Genomic DNA, 14,156 nt, shown 5'->3' on the forward strand with positions numbered 1-14,156 from the left:
GTCTTCGAGTTATCGGATTGTTATCCAAAATGTATCGATTATTTATCAATTATGTATCGAAAAGCTATCACTTAATTATCAAAAAGTTGTCAAAAGTGAACTTATGACGTTCGAACTTATGTCACCTCACCTACTATAAAATCTATCAGTAGTCTGGCTGTCCCGTTTACTAAAATCTAAAAGCTTGCTTCCTGTCTTCGTGGCGAATTTCATGCTCTTTAGATCAACATAATTTTTTGCTACCCATAGCCCTTTTCTTTCCAGGGCTCGTAAAATGATAGGAATTGAAGCGGTCGCCCTTTGGTGCTGATATGGTACAATGAGCGTAGGGCTACTCGCAGAGCTACTGCTCACTTTACCGATAGGAGACGGGATATGGGGCAGCTATATAAGCAGTTTACTTTCGTTTTGTCCTTAGTTGTTTTCCATCAGTCTTCTATTCTATACCTGTTTAGGTGCCTACTCTGTCCAGTATGTTGGTCCTCTGAGGTCATAAGAAGAGATGTCAGAAGCAGTTTCTAGCGGTTTGTGCTTTTTGTGAGTAGTATAATATCCGTTTTGTTTTTCTGTTGCCGGCTAATTCGAGCCACTCCTTTGTACGTGTAATGACGTGAATGAGCCTCCTGTTACTTCTTCCCGAACAACATAATCCCGAAACCATCAATTCCAGACAAGACATAATCGTGACAAAACGAAATCTTTACTATTCATAATATAAACAGGACAAAATCCCGATAATAATGCCGATCAAATACGAACAATATTTTAAAAACCCAAAATACATAATCCAGACACGACCGCGTTCCGACCAAATATAATCCCGACACTATCGACTCCCGAATATTCACATTCCCGATAAGAGAAAATCCGAACACAAGATATTAATAAATACAAATTTGAGTTTACGATTTCGAATGCTTGTAAATCTTGTGAGTTTCTCCTCATTAAATTGTGTCGCTACATTGGCTATACTCCGTGTATGCCGGTGTTTTTATGCTCAGCTGAGCAGAGCTCACAGAGTATTTTAATTTTGTTAGCATAACGGTACCCCGTAATGCCATAACCTAATCGGGATAAATATAGACTTCTATATATCAAAATTATCTGGGCGAAAAAAGAAATTCATTTAGCCATGTTCGTCCGTCCGCCCGTCCGTCCGTCCGCCTCTCCATAAATACGATAGCTTGAGAAAATTTTGAGGTATCTTAATGAAATTTGGTATGTAAGTTCCTGGGCACTCATCTCAGATCGCTTTTTAAAATTAACGAAATCGAACTATAGCCACGCCCACTTTTTCGATATCGAAAATTTCGAAAAACCGAAAAAGTGCGACAATTCATTACCAAAGACGGATAAAGCGATGAAACTTGGTAAATGGGCTGACCTTATGACGCAGAATAGAAAATTCGTAACATTTTGGACAATGGTAAGAAGGTAATTTAAAAGTTTTTCAAGCTGTAAATTGGCAGCTGAGTATGTAGTGTACTCAGCCTTCCTTACTTGGTTACACGTGGTTTTGTGGAAATTTATGCTTGTACTCCAGGAGAAGTCGTAAGCTCTATGTAAAACTGGCAGTGCAGCGATAACATTGATTTTCGCGAAGCTCGCGAGCTTTACCAATCGCGAGAAACCGAGACTCGCTAGAAATTTTGTCTCGAACTAATGCGAGAATTCGTAGGCCCTACTACAAATTGAGCAGTACTTCAATAAATTGCTTTTATTTTCACTCATCGGGATATATTCTATTACTATTTTATGAACTTTAAATGGATCGCGAACTTTCGGGATTTAGGGTTGTCGCACTTTTGCTCTGTAGAGATAATGTGCTGCCTGGATATTGCTTTATAGGTATTTTTTTGTATGTATTTTGGCTTGTCTGGGTTGTGTTTTGTTGGGATTATGTCTTGTCGGGTATATGAAAGTGGAGATTATTCGTACAGTAGTATTTTTCAGAGGATTTTTCATGGTCGGAATATTGTTTTCTTTGGATATTGCCTTATTTGATTATATTTGAATGTCGGGATTATGGGGCGCACTTGCCATGAAGAACGTCCTGGAAAGGGAAAAAGGAAGATATTTTTGTGGCAATCCATGCAAAAGAAGTAAGAGTTAGAAATACAAAGTGTGGGTTTCTTGGTTGTATGAACTCTCCCTTAAAGCCCGTTACAACCCAAGCAAATTGAGTGGTCCTATTGCTTTTTTACTGCACAATACTGTATATATTAAGATTTGCCGCAATTGCCTAAACTAATCAACCGTGCGGTGCATCACAGTGCTCAACTCTTTCGTTTGCTTCAGCACAATAATGTAGTACCATATCTTTGGTTATTGTTTGTACAATAGTTCTATGTGAACGCGAATGATTTTGGACATTCAATTTCTAATCAAAGTGCCATCAATCGTCACGCCGCCGATTGTCATCATTTATCACAGCACCTTTTGCTTGATTGGCAGTGGCAATGGCAGTTAAAGCTATGGCTGCGACCGCGGGAGCATTTTACACACGCGCCCAGCACGTACCATTGAATTGGCTAATGTGGCATTACAATAGATCTACTGCTGATGTGCATTTTGTTGTTGTTGTTGTTGGCATTGGTTGTGTTTTGAAACGGCAAACAATACTTCATTTAGATCTTAATTTGTGCAATGATGCTGCGATTAGGTAATATTAGCTTGGCTTGATGCATACTATACATACATACATACATACATACATACATACTCATATATCTCATCCCAAAGGATTAGATGAGGGACGCTACCGCGTGTTTATCTGCTGTCACATGTGTGAAATGAGTGATGTGAAAAAGGATATTTAGTTGTAAGGCTATTAAGGGAGAAAATATTAAATTGAAAGAACAAAAAAAAAAAAAAATATTGATTAATTACGTTGTGTTGTAATATCTTTTTATTCCGAAATAGTATATATGTATATATATGTATGTGTGTAAATACATTATATTACACATACTTACTTATTAAGCAGCATTTAACCCATTCTTATGTGTATTTGGCCCACTGAACTTCATAGCGCGGAAAGCAATCCTCTGTTCATTGCCAAATACTTACTTTGTAAGGAGTTGGCTTGAACTATAAATCCGGCGTGAGTTGTAGTCGGATGCGTACCTTCAGGTATAATCCATAGCTTAATTTATATGGGCTTAAATCCCCTTATGGTTTTATCTGTGTGATAATTAACTAACTTAGGTTAAACTGGCTAGTCTGTGAGCACCTCACATAGAATGAACGAGTCCATAACTTAACACTATCACAATTTAACTAAGAGCTAGAGGAAGAACTTTGACTTTGGGAGGCATCATTGACTTTGCCTGTCGACATTAATTCATGAGAAAAGTGGGAAGGCATACAAATTGATAATTGTAAATTAAACAGGTTTACCCGTTTTATAATTTTTGAGTTATTTTAGCATTTGCCTGGCTTGAAAAAAGTCTTGCCCTTCAAGAGGGAAAGGCAAAGTAATTGATGTCATCAACGAAAAAATTGGCGTAGTTTTACTTTAACGACCATTTTGGATATAAATTGGATTTTGTGAAGAACTTCGCTATCTGGTAACCAGCATTAACAGAGAAAACAATGTCTATCTAGAAAGGCAAGGGAGAATTATTTTTGGCAACAGGTACTACTCTAGATTTATAACCAGTGCAGAAGAAACGGGGGACCATTTTTTATGCAAATTCTAACCTTGCAGCCTTAATTTTACGGGATTCCTATACTTTCCGCGTGTTAGCTCATTTGTCTGTGTCATTTTATTAAAACAGCGACTCTGAAAATTTCTGCCCGTTATTTACTTTACTTTCCTGTTAAGTGTAGTCGAACCATGTTTGCATTTGGTAGAAAAGTGTGATCGCTGCGTAGTTCGCCGCGTCCTCTTACAATCGCTGACGTTCTAAGAGAATGTAAATGCCTTTCTAGCAGTATACCGCCATTCATCTAGAAGGTGGTAGCAGAGTTTTAGAGACGGCACGACATTGCAAAGACAGTCTTTCTTCTTTTTTGTCCTGATAACCTCAGTAGAGCAAATTTTTTGGTATACACCAGCGTCGTTGGCGTAGGATTGATACGATAGCACAATATCCTGTGGTGACATCCATTAATATTCGCGCCACAGGTTTGTTGAATTTTAGAAGTAACCTGACTCTAATTATATCCAAACATGGTTAGTGTAACCTTTAGACCTCGCAGTCGTTCCGATTGGTTCATACCAATTGCGTTGTCCTAAAAGGGTATCCAATTTGCTTTCATGAGAGTACCCTATGGTGGTCGTACAGAGTTGTCCACTTATAAGTATATTTCCGGGGTTTTCCGTGGAGACATTGAGATTTCATGTGGAATCCAGTGAGGCAAAACCTTGCAACAAAATGGCTCTAGTTGGTATTGAATACCAAGCTTAATCTCAGCCCGGACTACGTTTTTGGCAAAATATCATCAGCTCAGACTGTAGATAGGCTGCGCTGCACTGACATCAGCTCTCAACATGTGTAGAGGTCCTTCCGGCTAGTTTATAACGCGATATACTAAACAAAGTCTCTCTCTGTTGGTTGCTGCGCAGACACTGAAGAAATTCACAATGGACAAAACTGTCTCCGAGTGGAAGAGTAAATCTCACGCACCCAACCTAACGTAAGGGTTATGCCTTTCAGTATCTGAGACGTGTCACCCCATAGAAGGGAATTGGCCTGACCACCATCACACAGCCTTTATTCGCAGACAGAGCAGAAAGGGCAAAACAAAACAATGAGCGCTTTCTTAGCTTTGTCTTATACATTAAGCCTCCTTAACAGCTTTCTTTCAAATATGATACCGAAATACTTAATCCTATTAGACTGTACTTTCCGTACTTCCCCAATTGAGGCTGGACTGAATTAGAGACTTTGTACATTCTTGTAATTCAGTTACCTTGTCAATATACTTAGGTCTATAAAGGTTTCATATCAAATCGTTTACAATCCCCATCATTAATAGAAAAAATGTCGAAGGATGAATTTAAAGTCGACAACTCTATCAGTTTTACTGTTGAATGGAGAGCCGTTCCTATTAACCTATCTAATCTGTAGGTACTTTGTGATGCGGAAAACGACTTTCTCGATGATTTCTACTTTGCATATAGACATAAATCTCACGTGCCAAAATTTTTGAGAAGAACGAATTTAGACTGAATGATTTAAACTCCTTGTGAGCTGCTCAAAAATTTGTTACTGCCTTCACTCAAAACCTCTTTTACAAAATGATTTTACGGCATATTCCTTAAAACAATGACGTTATTCTTGTTACAAGGAAACCTGCCTTATATACGAGGAAATTGAGAATATATTTCTAGGGCGTGAAATCGATTCCGTTTTTCATGTTCTGAGGAAGTTTTTTCTTGGTTGTTTGTAAAAAAAGTGAGTTAGATAAGCTAAAAGGACTAGGCGAAAAATTGACGGATGAGCCCATTGCGATACCGTAAAAAGGTCTATCAGCCGTGCTGTACCAGCTGCTGTGGGTCGAACCACTTCGCAAAGTCATTGAATCCAGCAATTCGTTTCGTGGCTCCATAAGATTATCATAAGCGGTTGGGCGAGAGTAGCCGGCTTCACAATGACCTTCAATATCCCTGCGCCTAAGTACGGAAGTGCTGAAATCTCTCATAGAAAAGTCTTCGGAATTTAAAGAATGATATTGTGTTGTTGTCAGATCAGCCCAAGGCATTTAGTGCGGTTTGGCTCTCGGTACGGATAATTTGCATATACAGTTTACCGTTAAAGATATTTTAAACGAAGCTTCTGTGAAAATACTCCTTTTCCCATCTTCCAATTAAGCTTCCAGTTAAGCTTAAAACTATCAGTGAAAATATGTCGGTGGCCATCACGAGCACTTTGTTGTCTATTGCACCGAACGACAGAAATAACCATGTCGTCAAAAAAAAACTAGTACCTTCATTGGAATGGAGACAAAAGCGCCGCTCATGCAAAACTCGAAACCAATTTGGATATTTTGTAAAGATTTACGATTCGTAGACTTCGAAAAGGCAGGGCATCAAAACGGAAACCGAACAACAGAATTGGGTGTGACTTTGGGTTAAAACCTCCAGAGACACCAATTGAAGAAGAACGATTCGGTAATTGCTTTCCAAGGCTAAGACCTTCGGAACATATCTCAATTTGAAGTAGTTCACCTAAGTAGGGGCTTGTTACAGAACTTTGTAAGTCACTTGTTAAGAGTTACGTTGTTGTTGTTGTTGTTGTGTAAACGATAAAGACACTCCCCGAATGCTTTGGGTAGTGTTATCGATGTTGATGGTCTTTTACCGGCTATGCATCCATTCCGGTAACAAAACACCATTAAGGTACTAGCCTGACCATCTCGGGAACGATTTATATGACCATATTAAACCTTCTAGGCCATCCCGCACTCCCCACCTCCGAGTTCCAGGACCTCGGCTGTTAATGAAACAAGATTCACCACGGGTAGGTGAGGTTAACAATATGGTTGGAGGAGCCATATATTGCCCTGGCAACCCCTTGAGATGGTTGCGCTACACAACTCCTTGATTCAATTTGGTATATTAGTCGCCTCATACCACAGGCATACCTACCGTAGGTATATTCTAATCCCCCTAACCCGCGATACAAATAAGCTGTACTTTTAGCCGAGCTGTAGCCAGCATACTTATGTTTCGGAATATGACATATGCCATGTTTGCTTAAAACGCAAGGGAAGTTCCACTGTTAAGATATATATTTTAAAATAATTGCAAAACTTAATTGTCGAATTTCGTTCCATTTTGAAATATTGTTTCTCACGGCTACAAAGTGCTCAATATTTTAACTGACCTTTCTGCTCGGTCTCGCCTTCTTTTTTTCATAATCTACTCAGTGAACTATGCGCTGGCGACCTTTGAAAAAAAAATTCTTATAATTTTCTCGTTCAACCCATCTTTGTGTTCCTCGCTTTCTTCTTCCTTCCTCTGTTGCCGTATGTTACTAAATTTAATCGTGAGAATTTCACAACCGCGTTTTGGTGACTTATGATACAATAAGAGTACGCGCATATTGCAACAACTCCTTCTCACACACATAATACACCGTCCAGCTACCATCCCTTAGTTGTGTTACATATACTCTTGGCTTTGCTACTTACTTACCTTTTTGTCACTATCTTTTGAATTATTTCACTGGATCTAAAATTTATGTAGATCAATTGCAGCAGCGTTTAAAATTTAACTTTTGACCCTTCTTGCGGTTGTGCTACGCTTCTACAACCCCCTACAACTAGGTAAGACAAAACAAGTAAGGAAGGGTAAGTTCTGGTGTAACCGAACATTACATACTCAGCTGCCAAATTACAGCTTGCAAAACTTTTAAATTACCTTCTTTTAAAAGTGGGCGGTCCACGCCCATTGTCCAAAATTTTACTAATTTTCTATTCTGCGTCATAAGGTCAACCCACGTACCAAGTTTCATGGCTTTATCCGTCGTTGGTAATGAATTATTGCACTTTTTCGGGTTTTCGAAATTTTCGATATCGAAAAAGTGGGCGTGGTTATAGTCCGATTTCGTTCAAATTAAATAGCCATCTGAGATGAGTTCCCAGGAACTTACATACCAAAAGATACCTCAAAATTTACTCAAGTTATCATCTTTACGGACAGACGACCAGACGGACGGATGGACGGACATGGCTAAATGAATTTCTTTTTTCGCCCAGATCATTTTGATATACAGAAGTCTATATCTATCTCGATTAGTTTATGCGGTTGCGGGGTACCGTTATGCGAAAAAAAGTAATATACTCTGTGAGCTCTGCTCAGCTGAGTATAAAATATGCATACAATTCTTTTTGACAAGCAACTTATGCATAAGTCTAGCATGCCTTATCAAAAAAGGCAGCACCTGTGCTTGTGAACTCACCGCAAAACAAAGAAGGTGCTATATGACTTTTCGGCACACAATAATACCAGCGTAATATGTGCTGGTGGTGGTTTGCTTCGACTTCTCGTCTTTGCACACGACTGCTTTAGTTTTTAGTTGTAAATTGTGGCATGCAACAATCTGCAAACGTCCTCAAAACCGAGACCATCCCCCACACGGAGGATATTTGAAGACCTGCTGTCTGAATTTATGTCTAATTGAGCTCAGGTGAGCAAAGTTGAAATGAATTGAGTTGGGTTTGGGTGTATACGCTTGAGTGTGGCATGAGCTGTTGAGTCAACGCTTGAAGGGATGTTTTAGCGCAGCTCACCTGGAGGACTTCACCTGCGTGTAAGTGTTTTTTTGTTGTTTTAATTTTTCAACCTGTGCGCTCTTTCATCATTTCATCCTTAGACAAACCAAAATATCCTGACAATTCATACTTGACCGAGTCACCTGAACTGTTCACAACAATATGAATTAACTTATTCAACTCATACTGGCACTGAGGTTTTGACCATCGCTCGACAGTCATTTGATTGAATTGAACACGTTTTAACAATAATTTTTTTGCTTTCTAGATGTTTAGATAGATACGAGGTCCCTTTGGGATCAAGTAGCGCCAGCAAACGCTCGCTTCAACCTGTGGACAACAATTGCTTTGCGTGTACGCTGTCAGCGTGAATTTGCATATGTATGTGCATGCATGTTGGTGTGTGTTAGCCAACTGTAGCGTTCTATATTTTAGTATTTTATATTACAATCAAATAGTTTTTTATCGGCGGTCAAGTGTCAGCACACTTGCCTTCGTACGTATTTAAATATAGAGTTGAATTGAGTGGTGATGTTGCTATTGCTGTTGTTCCTGCTGCTGTGGGGGTTGTTTATATTCGGGGCCAATTATCTATTCACTTTTTTTGACTTAAATGAACTACTGGTCATTATTAGTATTTGTTGTTATTGTAGTTACATTTATTATGTGCCATATGAGCGCACACGATTCACTATTTACATGTATGTTTGTATGTATGTTTGCCTTCACTTTCGTCGTCACCGTATGCAAGTCCTGTTGTGAGTCCTTCCGGCCCGTCCGTGTTTTCTTTTTTTGATGTAAAGAGTCAAGCGCGCCGCTTTAAATGGCACACTTGTTCTTTGAAGAGTCTAGTGAGCGGTTGTGTGCATCCTGCAAACGAAATCATCAAAAAATTGTTTTATTTAAAAAGTGTTGAATACATTTCTCTATCGAAATTCTTAAAAGTTAACAAAACTTTGAATTGAAGATATATTGTGATTTTGAACCGTGTTGCCGTGTTGGCCTCTCTTTGTAAGTACTTGAAAAAAAAAAAAAAAAAAAACGGCCAAGTTAAAAGTAAAAAGTGTATTTCGTTCAGAGTTGGGCAAAATTTATTGAAATAAAGAATAGCAAAGAAAAAATGTGTCTACGGTATTTTGTAAATACAATTTTGTTAAATTATTAAATGAAAATTTTTGAAAATGACATTTGCATTATTTTATAAGGTGCACATTTGAATAAAAAAACACGCCTAACTATTTGCTTCAACTTTTTGCCGAAATTTTTCGAAGTTGTGCGAATACCTGTACAATGATTGTAGTATAACGATTCTGTTGAACCAAAGTCGTTAATTTAAATTATATTGTTAACCATGTTGCCAGAACTTTTTTTAGAAAAAAGGCTAGATTGATAAAAATAAAAAGCTAAAAAGGCTAAATAAAAATGTTAAAGGCTAAAAAAAATTCTAAAAGTTTAAGGCAACTTTCTATGCGTTTTATTATTTTTCTTCATAAAAGACATAACAGAATAAAAAATTTATATTAATTGTTACTCCAATTTTGTAAAAAAAGAAAAAATAGTTAGCAGATGCTATCTGTGTTTTAATTTAAAAGGGATACATGATATATAAAACTCCCCTATAGTCTATAAGTTTTATATTTGAGGTAAATGGTTTTTTATTTGCAAAATAAAAATATTTTCAATAAGCAAATCTACCTTTTGTCCTTTTAAAGAACCCAGGAAAGATGTAAACTCTACATTGCACACTGTCTGAGAATCTCCTTTTCAAGTTTTTGGTATATGTTTTACACCAACCCCAACCGATATATTGCAAATGAATATTTGGAGGGAATATTTTCATGACGTTTTCTGGGCTGAACCGCTGCCGATGAGTCACCCCCGGTTAAATAAAATTCTGAAATTGATTATTTTGAATATGAATAAAGTAATTTAAAGTCAGATTGTGTCTTATTTTATGTCCAATCAATTTTATATGTGCAAAAAAACTTATAATAAGGTTTTACTATGGTACACCAATCCATATTCAACCTCGTTATTATAACAGCTTATGTAAGCCTGAGTTTGGATTGGCTATATATAAGCCTTATATAAAAGGTCCTAATACAGCAAGTACTTTCTTTTAATAAGGTCTTATGTAAGTAAGCCTTATTTTTGTTGGTCCATAGGCCTTATAATAAAGTTGTTATATTCTACTTTATGGCTTATAATAATTAATAATTTCTTCCTTAAATTTCACTTTATATGAGCTATAAGCCTTACACACAATGGATGCAATTTGCAACGGGTCAAGTCCTTTGTTTTACGCAGCGTACATATGTATATGTATCATTGCATAGCTTTTTGGTACGCCTCGATTTCTGGCTGCCATAATGCCAATATTATCTGTTCCTTTTAAATGTAACCCAAATTCATTCGATGTTCTTAACAATATTCGAAACAGCGCGACATATTTTCAACATTCTTTAGTGATCAATTCTTTTCTTGCTTACATCAAATTTGAATTCCCTTGCTGAAGTTTCACTTCCTTTCTTTGCTCCAAAAATGCATGTTTGTCCAAACTAATCCAATAGATCCTTGGGAAAATTTATATTAAGCGAAACAGGAGTATTCTTAGGAATTTTGATTGAAAAAGTACGCGTATAGACGCTTGCTCCGTAAATTGGCTTTTTTTTTATAGTTTAAGTCATTCTCTTTACATCCCACTCTTTTCACGATTTCCTGCTTCGCTCCCTCCTTTTCTTCTCTTCCCCTTCACTTTTCGATTACTCCTTAGATTAGTATTTTCGTTTTCTATTAATCTTCACCATTTTCATATTTTTAATTTTCACTCGCCCTTCTCTTCCTATTCTTCTTGCTCTAGGAATCCTCTCCCTTCCTTTAGTTTTCCGCTACGCACTTCCTTTCAGCATCTTAAATCCCCCTCTTTTTTGTCCTCCTTATCTTTCTTGCTTTTATTCTTCCTCTCCACTCCTCACTTTACTCACTTCCTTCGCCTTCCTCTTTTTCTTACTTTTAGTCTTTCCCCCTTGAGCTCTTTTAGCCACAATCCTTTCCATAACTATTCTCCTATTTATAGTTCTTAAGACAGCGCCCTGAAACATATTATTTTCACAGAGAGGAAGAAGAAAGGGGATAAGTTTACAAAAGTTTGTTTAGAGAGAAATGTGAAAGGGTTATTCCTGTCCTGCATATTCAGGAAATACATTTGGTATGTTTGGTACTATCGAAAGTGTAACTTCAGAACGTCGTTATTTTATTCATTGCCCGTTGTATTCATTTAATTCGTGAAGCTGCCCTTTATGCATTTGGCATGCATTTGATTGTCAAGCAGGTGTCTGTAGGAAAGTCGGTTTCTCATCAGATTGATATCTGTTAAAGTGTCAAGTTGACCAGTCTTTAGATGGAGCTTGTTAGGTATAATTAACACCACGCAAAGCAACATTGAAAATTTAGAAAAAAGTTTTTTTTTTAATTAGAAGAAAATTTTCTAAGCAGAGTCGCTCCTCGGCAGTGATTTGCAAGCACTCAGAGAGAATTTCTGCCATGTAAAGCTTCTCAGTTAAAACTCATTTGCCTTGCAGATGCCATTCGGAGTCGGCATAAAACATGGGATTTGTAGAAAATAATAAAATTTCTAAAAACGTGAGGCGCAGCATAACCTGATTAAAATTCAGCTGGTGTGACTTATGCATATATGAAAATGTCATTTGTAAAGATAGAAATTTGTCGCGGCCTACGCTTTTATTTATTTGTCTAATCAACGTCCTAGATTGATGAGGAGTATGATGACTAGTACCAAGGACCTACCTAATTATTTCCTAGCTTTTAGGGTTATTCTTACTTAATGTATTAAATAAAACAGTTTAGCTTAAAAATATATATTTTTTGTTTATATGCCTCATAAAGTCAACGCACACATCAACCTCCATCATTACTATTTAGCAATTGAATTATCGCAGTTTTTTTAATTTCCGAAGTATTCCACATCGAAAAAGCGAGAATGGATATTTTTCGATTTCGCCCAATTTCAATACCAATCTATTTTTGGTCGAGATAGGCTAAAATAGGTTAGGTAATGTTGAACTGACCGGTCCACGAGGACCTCACTTAGACTGAATGAGTTCGTAGGGTTAACAGAGGTTCATTTAACGACCAAACTGAAAAACCATATCAAAATTCAGCAACTATGTTACAAAATAGCTCCGTCCTATTGGCAAATACTAGAAGCTTTCTAGGACTTATACGAGTTGCTGCTTCTAGATCTGACAGCTGTATTACTCCTAATCCGCATTTCCTACTTCTGCTATCACTGACAAAGCCTAATTTAAGGGCATGTGACGCCAGAAGGCAGTGTCCAATCAGAATCATGAGTCTACAGTCCTCACTCTTTAACACGCTTATATAAGCTTCACTTCTATGTATGCTTGTTTGTAACTCTCTAGGCTAGGCGCGCAAAGGAGAGTTAGCCCATCTAGCGGCAATTATTAAAGACTCGTGGAAGTGGTTAAATAACTCAATACAAAACGAGTTGTGGTTAATAGCGGAGACATGAATTTCTGTGCTACGATGCTATCAACATGAAATATTTAAATGGATTGTGGATACTAAAACGTCAACATATTTGCGTGTGTTTTAGTTTTATTAAACTGTATTAATTATTATAAATGATAGAAGCAACTTTGTTAGTCTAAGATTGTAAGACGTACACATAATCTTCGACGCTTTACAGTCCCGTGCTTGGACCCACGCCTTTCCTGCTTGGTCGATTATGTGCACCTCTCGCCTTCTCTTAGTCTCTCCCAATCTAACTGGGTCGTCGACGGAACAAGCTTCAAGTGATGCGCTGTTGTTGGTGTAGCGATAAGGACACTCACCGAAGTCCTTGGGGAGTATTATCGAAGTTGATGACCTTTTTCTGGATGCAGATCCGGTATGTTCCGGTACCAAGCCTGACCATCTCGGGAACGATTTGTTATGACCACATGGAACCTTCTAGGCCATACCGCCCTCCCACCCCCTAGATCTACGAGGAGTTTGGGGTCGCCAGAACCTCGGCTGTTAGTGAAACATGATTCGCCACGGATAGGTGAGGTTGACAATTGGGTTGGGGAAGCTATATATTGCCCTGGCAACCACTTGAAAGGGTTGCGCTTTACAACTCCTTGAATCTGTTTGGCATTTTAGTCGCCTCTTACGACAGGCACTCTTTTTAGCTATTTCATCCGCTTTTTCATTCATATCTATTCCAATATGCCCTGGGACCCAGGCACTATTATTTCTGCTTGGAAAACGCTGCAGTGATATTGTAGCTTGTAGGATCTGTTTATTTCCCTATGAGCAGAGTATACCGCAAACCCTACTCCTTCCACTACTTTGGAAACATTTGCGTACAAGTGTATCGCCTCGTCTGCCATTATACCAATTTTGGAAAAAATGCCTCTAAATTTCTCATCAAATTATCGTGTTAATGGATAGACCGACGGACCAGTAGTCCTCAATCAAAATTGTTTTCAAAGGGGTAATCTATATATGCCATTACGTGATATCGTTATACAATAAGGGTTATAATACCCCTGTGTATATGCTGGGTATAAAAGGCTTTGTATCATAACGAGAATAAAATTTTGGATAGGGATGGTAAAATCATGCATAGATATGTTATTTTATTTTTATTTTTTTTCAAATCAGCCAATTTTGCGAACCCTGTATTATTTAATTTTTATTTTTTTATTTTTAAATAATAGTGATATCGAAACAATAAAATCAGCGGTACAGCCCATGACTGCCACATTAAAATTAAAAACTATCCTATTATACCAAACAAAAAAGCAACAACAATAATAATGATACCTATGTAACACAACAACAGTAGGGTCAGTGATTTTATCGCATTTTCATTAAAAATAGCGCAGGCAAATTGCACCAGCAACAAG

The 14,156-nt window shown here is 37.6% G+C and overlaps 1 protein-coding gene across 2 annotated transcripts in view; it reads left to right on the top strand.

Annotated features, from left to right (window-relative positions):
- ham (hamlet) overlaps positions 1-14,156 on the top strand; it is a 204,429-nt gene that overhangs the window by 132,058 nt on the left and 58,215 nt on the right. The gene's annotated exons all lie outside the window — the stretch shown is intronic.

This window comes from Eurosta solidaginis, chromosome 2 (genome assembly GCF_040869045.1).
Source record: "Eurosta solidaginis isolate ZX-2024a chromosome 2, ASM4086904v1, whole genome shotgun sequence".
Classification (NCBI taxonomy): Eukaryota; Metazoa; Arthropoda; class Insecta; order Diptera; family Tephritidae; genus Eurosta; species Eurosta solidaginis.